This window comes from Trachemys scripta, chromosome 6 (assembly GCF_013100865.1).
Source record: "Trachemys scripta elegans isolate TJP31775 chromosome 6, CAS_Tse_1.0, whole genome shotgun sequence".
In the NCBI taxonomy this organism is placed as follows: Eukaryota; Metazoa; Chordata; order Testudines; family Emydidae; genus Trachemys; species Trachemys scripta.
The window spans coordinates 21,825,712-21,832,512 of record NC_048303.1 but is presented as its reverse complement, the minus strand read 5'-3'; positions in this window follow the sequence as shown (position 1 = coordinate 21,832,512).

Below are 6,801 nucleotides of genomic sequence, written 5' to 3'. Positions count from 1 at the left end.
ATAGCTCATTTCTGAGTTGATATTCTGAACCATCCAGGACTGAGTACACAGTTGACCCTCAACAGTCATACAAAACACTGGAATTTCTTTATATCCTTGTCATCTGGGCATTGTATCTGACCTGAACTCTAGAGTGGTTAGGTTAAAACTCAAAACATTTGTAAAGAGCTGCCTGGAGCAGAACTTTACAACTTCCTGGGGTGCATTTGGGCCCACAAAGGCATATGCTACAGGTAGGAGTGACGAAGAACAAGTGAAAAGTTGATGTTTTAGTTGCCAGCTTCACCTCCAATCCCAGAAGAGGAAGTCAGGGTTGGGTAGCACATTTCCTAGCCCCCTGGTCACAGGCTGATAGAGGGGCTAACTATGGTCCAGTGACAAGCCTCCTAGTCCTCTGCTGATGCCAGCCTCAGAAAGTGAGTGCAGTGGCTTGCGAGTTGCCAAGCCAGCACCATGATGCAGGGTATGGCGTGGGCCCCCCAAAATTAAGTAACTGTCAGTGTAGCACAGTGATTTATTTGTGGGGATTGAGGGAGGAGCGAAGGGAATTCAACACACACACAGGGACTTTTGCCGCGGCACTGAATTACAGGCCCTCACTGCTCCCTGGTTCTCAGGGTCCAATCACTTCCCAATCCCCCAGTGTATTTCCCTCCCCCTGCCCCCCATTACATTCTGATACGCCAGTCACCTCAGCCCAGAGAGTGGAGGCTTAAGGGGGGGCTTCCTGCTCCCACCCCCCAGCCAGGGGTTTAATAAAGTCACTGCTCTAACGATGTAAGCAGAGACAACCCCTGGAGCACAGCACGGCAGCAGGAGATAGAAATCCAGGGCGGTACCTGCTCACTGCACTGGGGATGGCGGCCAAGAAGAGCTATCCCACAACGGAGCAGGGCCTGGGAGCCGCTCTCAGCTGACAGGCTGGGTTTGCCTGCTGCTTCCTCCATGAAAGGCTCAGTCAGTCCCAGGCAGGTTCCTTTCGTTACACTTCCAATAAGTAAATTAGCAGGCTCCTTCCCCCACTCCTTTACCCTGGGGAGGCCACAATAGAGGCTTTTCTGACAGGCCCCACCCCCACGCGGTCGCCTTGGTGACAGAATGCAGGCCCAGGCTGTAGCCTTGGTGACAGTTCGCATTCCCAGCTCAGAGCAAGTTTTACCAGAATCAAGGGCCCAGCGCCATTCCTGGCTCACCAGCCCTCTGTGCAAAGACACGCTGCGTGGGTCATGCATATTGTAATAGATGGTCTGTTCTTTGTGTGTTTGCCTCATTAAAGATTAGAGTGTGGCCTGTTTTGGGGCTGTACGCTGAGCCAAGGGGCCTGCTGGGCTAGGCTGCCATCCTTTGATTCCCTAATCCACTTTAGCAGCCTTTGACAGGGTGTGGGCTAACACAAGAGAGAACAAGGGTTTAAAAAGTCAGCTCCTAAAGGACCAGAGGAGCTAGCAAACGGGAGGCTTGCGAGGGAATGTGAAAGGCAGATAGACCTAACACACATATTGTAAACTTCACCCCTCGACCTGTGCAAAAGACCCTGCAAGCGTAAAAAGAGAATGCAGGCAGAAGTCCAGCAACACAGTGGGGGCTATCCAGTTTATTGCACTGAATGCAGCATGTACAATTACCTGCCTTGTAGGCAAATGGCGTATGTGAGCATTCGGCGCAAGCAGCTCATGGCCCTCAGAGAGATAGTATGGGCTCTTGCGACCAGAGTGGCCGAACTGGAGGATAAGGGAGACAGAGAGGTCCATAAACTTTCATGGACACAATAGAGAAGTCCCACCCCCAGTCTGACAGCCTCTGTGCTGTTGAAGAGGATGAGAACATCAAGCTGGCGAGGAAACAGTCTCATAGTTGGGATCTTCCTTCCAAATAATGTCATGACATCCTCTCAAACAGGATATTCCTCTTGGGGAAGGAACCTTAGTTATTAGGAAGAGCCAGGGAATAGTAATGGGGAATTCAATTACTGAAAATAGTTGGGTTTGCGATGACTGGAGGAACAGCACGTTAAATTGCTTGCAGGCAGTAAAGGTTGCAGACCTCAGGAGACATCGAGACGGATTTATCTGCCGTGCTGGGGAGGAGCCAGTGGTTGTGGTACACGCAGGTACCAATGACATAGTAAATGGTAAGAGAAATGTTCTGGAGGCTAAATGTAGGCTGCTAGGTAAGAGATTAAAGTCCAGGAACTTCAGGGTAGTATTCTCTGAAATGCTTCCAGTTCAATATCCAGGGCCAGAAATACAGGAAGAAGTGCAGGATCTCAATAAATGGATGAGACAATGGGTAGGGAGGAGGGTTTTAGGTTTATTAAGAACTGGGGAACCTTTTGAGAAAGGAGGAGCCTATACAGGAAGGAGGGGCTCCACCTAAACAAAAATGGACCCAGACTGCTGGCATGGAAAATTAAAAAGGTTGTAGAGGATATTTTAAACTAAGGGCTGGGTAAAGGTCATAGGTAGAGAGGACCACGCAGTTCAGGAGAGGACTTAGGGATGAATTTATTAAAGGGGAAACTCTATATCCAAGTAAACCGAACAGGAAAGAAGTTGGTAAAGTACAGGTAGGAGCTAGTGAGGGACAGTCAAATTAAGAGAGTCTCATTTAAATACAATACATGGAGGCAAGCAACTGAATATTGACAAAATGTAGAAATGCTTATATGCAACTGCTAGAAGTCTAAATATTAAGATTGGTGAAGTAGAGTGTCTGGCATTAAATGAGGATATTGTTATAATAGGCATTGTGGAAACTTGGTGGAATACAGGGAGGGGTGGGGGGTGGGAAAGCAATGGAATATAGTAATACCAAGATGCAAAATGTATAGGAATGACAGAGTAGGTCGTGCTGGTGGTGGAGTGGCACTATATGTAAAAGAAAGCATAGAGTCAAATACCGTAAACATTTTAAATGAATCAAACTGTACCATAAACTCTCACTGGATAAAAATTCCATGCTTGAACATTAAGAGTATAGCAGTAGGAATATACAACTGACCACCAGACTAAGATGGTGATTGTGATCATGAAATGCTCAAGGAGGTGAGAGAGGCTACAAAAGGCAGAAAATGCAGTAATATTGGGGGATTTCAAATATCTTCATATTGACTGGGTATATGTCATCTCAGGAAGGAATGCCACCATAGCTAAACAGCACAGTGAAAGAGGCAGATAGAGGCAAAAAGGCATCCTTTAAAAATTGGAAGTAAAATCCCAGTGAGAAAAATAGTAAGGAGTATAAACTCTGGCAAGCGACATGTAAAAGTATAATTGAGCAGGCGAAAAAAAAGAATTTGAACAGCAACCACAAAAGATACAAACAATCAAGTGGGGCCACTGGAAGATTGAGGTGCTAAAGAAGCACTCAAGGAAGACAAGGTTGTTGCAGACAAGCTAAAAGAATTCTTTGCAGTAGTCTTCACTGCAGAGGACGTGAAGGAGATTCCCATACCTAAGCCATTCTTTTTAGGTGGCAAATCTGAGGAACTGTCCCAGATTGAGGTGTCAGTAGAAGAGGTTTTGGAACAAATTGATAAATTAAACAGTAATAAGGGATCAGGAACAGGTGGTAGTCACCCAAGAGTTCTGAAGGAACTCAAATATGAAATTGCAGCACTACTAACTGTGGGGTGTAACCTATCACTTAAATCAGCCTCCGTACCAGATGACTAGAGGGTAGCTAATATAACAGCTATTTTTAAAAAAGATTCCAGAGGCAATCCTGGCAATTACAGGCCAGTAAGCCTAACTTCAATACCAGGCAAATTGGTTGACACTATAGTAAAGGATAACATTATCAGACACAAAGACAAACACAATATGTTGGGGGAAGAGTAAACACAGCTTTAGTGAAAGGAAATCATGCATCACCAATCTACTAGAATTCTTTGAGGGAGTCAACAAGCATGTGGGCAAGGGTGATCCAGTTGACATAGTGTGCTTGGACTTTCAGAAAGGCTTTTACAAGGTTCCTCATTAAAGGCTGCTAAGTAAACTAAGTACTCAGGAGATAAGAGGGAATGTCCTGTCATGGATCAGTAACTGGTTGAAAGATAGGAAACAGTGTAGGAATAAATAATCAGTTTTCACAGTGAAGAAAGGATCTATACTGGGACAGGTGCTGTTGAATATTTTCATAAATGCTTTGGAAAAGGGGGTGAACACTGAAGTGGCAAAATTTGCAGATGATACAAAATTACTCATGACAGTTAAGTCCAAAGCTGACTGTGAAGAGTTACAAAGGGATCTCACTAAACTGGATGATTTGGTGACAAAATGGCAGATGAAATTCAATGGTGAGAAGTACAAAGTAATGCACATTGGAAAACATAATCCCAACTATACATATAAAATGATGGGGTCTAAATTAGCCTTTACCATTCAAGAAAGATGTCGGAATTATTGTGGATAGCTCTCTGAAAACATCTGCTCAATGTGCAGCAGCAGTCAAAAAAAGCTAAACTAAGTTAACCGTTTTGAAAGGGATAGATAATAAGACAGTAAATATCACGCCACTGTATTAATCCATGGTACATCCACACCTTCAATATTGCACACAGTTCTGATCACCCTTCCTCAAAAAAGATATTAGAATTTGAAGAGGTGCAGAGGGCAGCAAAAATGATTAGAACAGCTTCCATACAAGGAGAGATTAAAAAAGAATGGGACTGTTCATTTTAGAAAAGAGATGACTAAGTGGAAGATGTAACAGAGGTCTATAAAATCATGAATGGTGTGGAGAAAGTGAACAGGGAAGTTTTATTTACCCCTTAACATAACATAGGAACTGGGGGTCATCTGATTAAATTAATATGAAGCAGGTTTAAAACAAACATAAGGAAGTACTTGTTCACACAGCACAGTCAACCTGTGGAATTCGTTGGCAGGGAATGTTGTGAAGGCCAAAAGTATAATGACGTTCAAAAAAGAATTAATTAAGTTCATGGAGGATACGTTCATCAATGGTTATAAGCCAAGATGGTCAGGGACACAACCCCATGCACCAAGCATCCCTAGGTCTCAAACTGCCAGAAGCCATGACTGGATGATAGGGATGGATCACTCAAAATTATTCTGTTCTGTCCAGTCCCTCTGAAACTTCTGGAACTGGCCACCGTGACAGACAGGATATTGGGCTAGATGGACCATTGATCTTATGTTCTTACATCCTTCAGATATTCTCATCCCAGTTCACTGGAGCCACTGGTGTTAGTGTGATTAGAATCAGTGCCACATGTCCCAACAGCAGCACATAGGCAGCAACACTGAATGATGTAAGGAAAAGCTAATGGGTTAGGGATGCAGAATACAAATGGAAAAAAAATCACAAATTGCATCTGCAGCAGATGGCCTACAAAATGCAGCATGAAAAAATAGACACAGTGCTCTAGCACAAGTGTCAGAATCCCCAAATGTGGTAATCTGGGGGGCTTTAATGACACTGATTGTTGCAAGAAACACAATGGCAGAGACAAGTCAGCAAGATCATCTCTGAAATGCGGTGAAGAAACATTACTAACCAAATCTTTAGCATCCAGGTAAAATACATAATTTCTTCCTGCAGAAGAAAGGGTAAAAAATGCAAAAACAAAACAGATACAACCATCAAATAAAACATGGTTTTGTGCATCCTCTGGGGGCTATTTCACTTGTCAAGACCTGTCATTCCTCTGCTTGCTGTGCTCATAGTGGACACAAGTAAAGGCACTGGCTCCAGAACAAGCTCCCCCTTAAACACCCGAGACCCTGCAGAAAGACCTGGGACAGTGCTAGGAATGCATGGAGCTGGACTGCAGCCACATTTCCTACTGTTCTCACAGCCAAGTTAATCTCTCACACAGGCAGCATCAAGTTCCACTGAATTCCCTCTACAGCCCGGCTTTGGGAACCATGCTGCCAAGGCAAAAGGCCACACAGGTGAGTTTGGAAGGTATAAGCTATACATGGGGCTGAGGTCAGAGTGGATCCTTGCAGTTTTTTGTCTGAGGATGCATATTAACCCTGCTCTCCCCTGGTGTGACCTGTGACAGCTGCCTCCCCCTGCTGGCAGTTATGTGCCTGCTGTAGAGGCCCACAGCTAGTGCTTAATTTGTGCCAGGGCTTGCTAGGGCTAAGCCCCAGTACCTCTAGGCTTGGCATTCCATAGCCGAGGCACTCTGCGCTTCCGCATCAGTTATGAATGTAAAAAAAGTTGCTTAAGCCCTGACACCTCTTTCATCACACATTAATTACTGCTTAGAGCACATTGGCTACTGAGAACACATGAGGCTGAGAATGCAGAAGGCTCTTACCACTTTGGTACAAGGTGGAAGCAGAGGTTAGAAAGTGTTTGGAGGGGTTCACCTTACAAATGGGGATCTGTGCTTTAATAGCATAGGCTGCCCACTCTGGGAGGTGTTCAGGACAAGTATACTCATCTTCCTTATCAGTGCAATTCCCTAAAGACTGCCACATCCGGCCTGAGGGTTGGACAAACTCAATCCAGGGTTCCTGCCTTACTATGTCCTCAGAAAGAATTAAATAAAATATTTGTGAAAGAACAAACAGAGCTTGAGTCAGGCAGCCCACCGGGATACAGGAAGAATTGGACTGGCTTAGCTCCCTTTAGGGGGATGCTGTCACAAAGTTGTCTGTTTCCAGTCTCCAGCTGCTGGTAGGAGGCCCCATTACCAACTATATGTCTGGGCATTTTAGACAGTTGGAGAATGTATGAGTAGGGCTAGTAGCATTAGTCTGAATAGACATGAGTTCAAGAGAGGTGTGTGTGTGGGGGGGGGGGGGGGGGGGGGGGGGGGGGGGG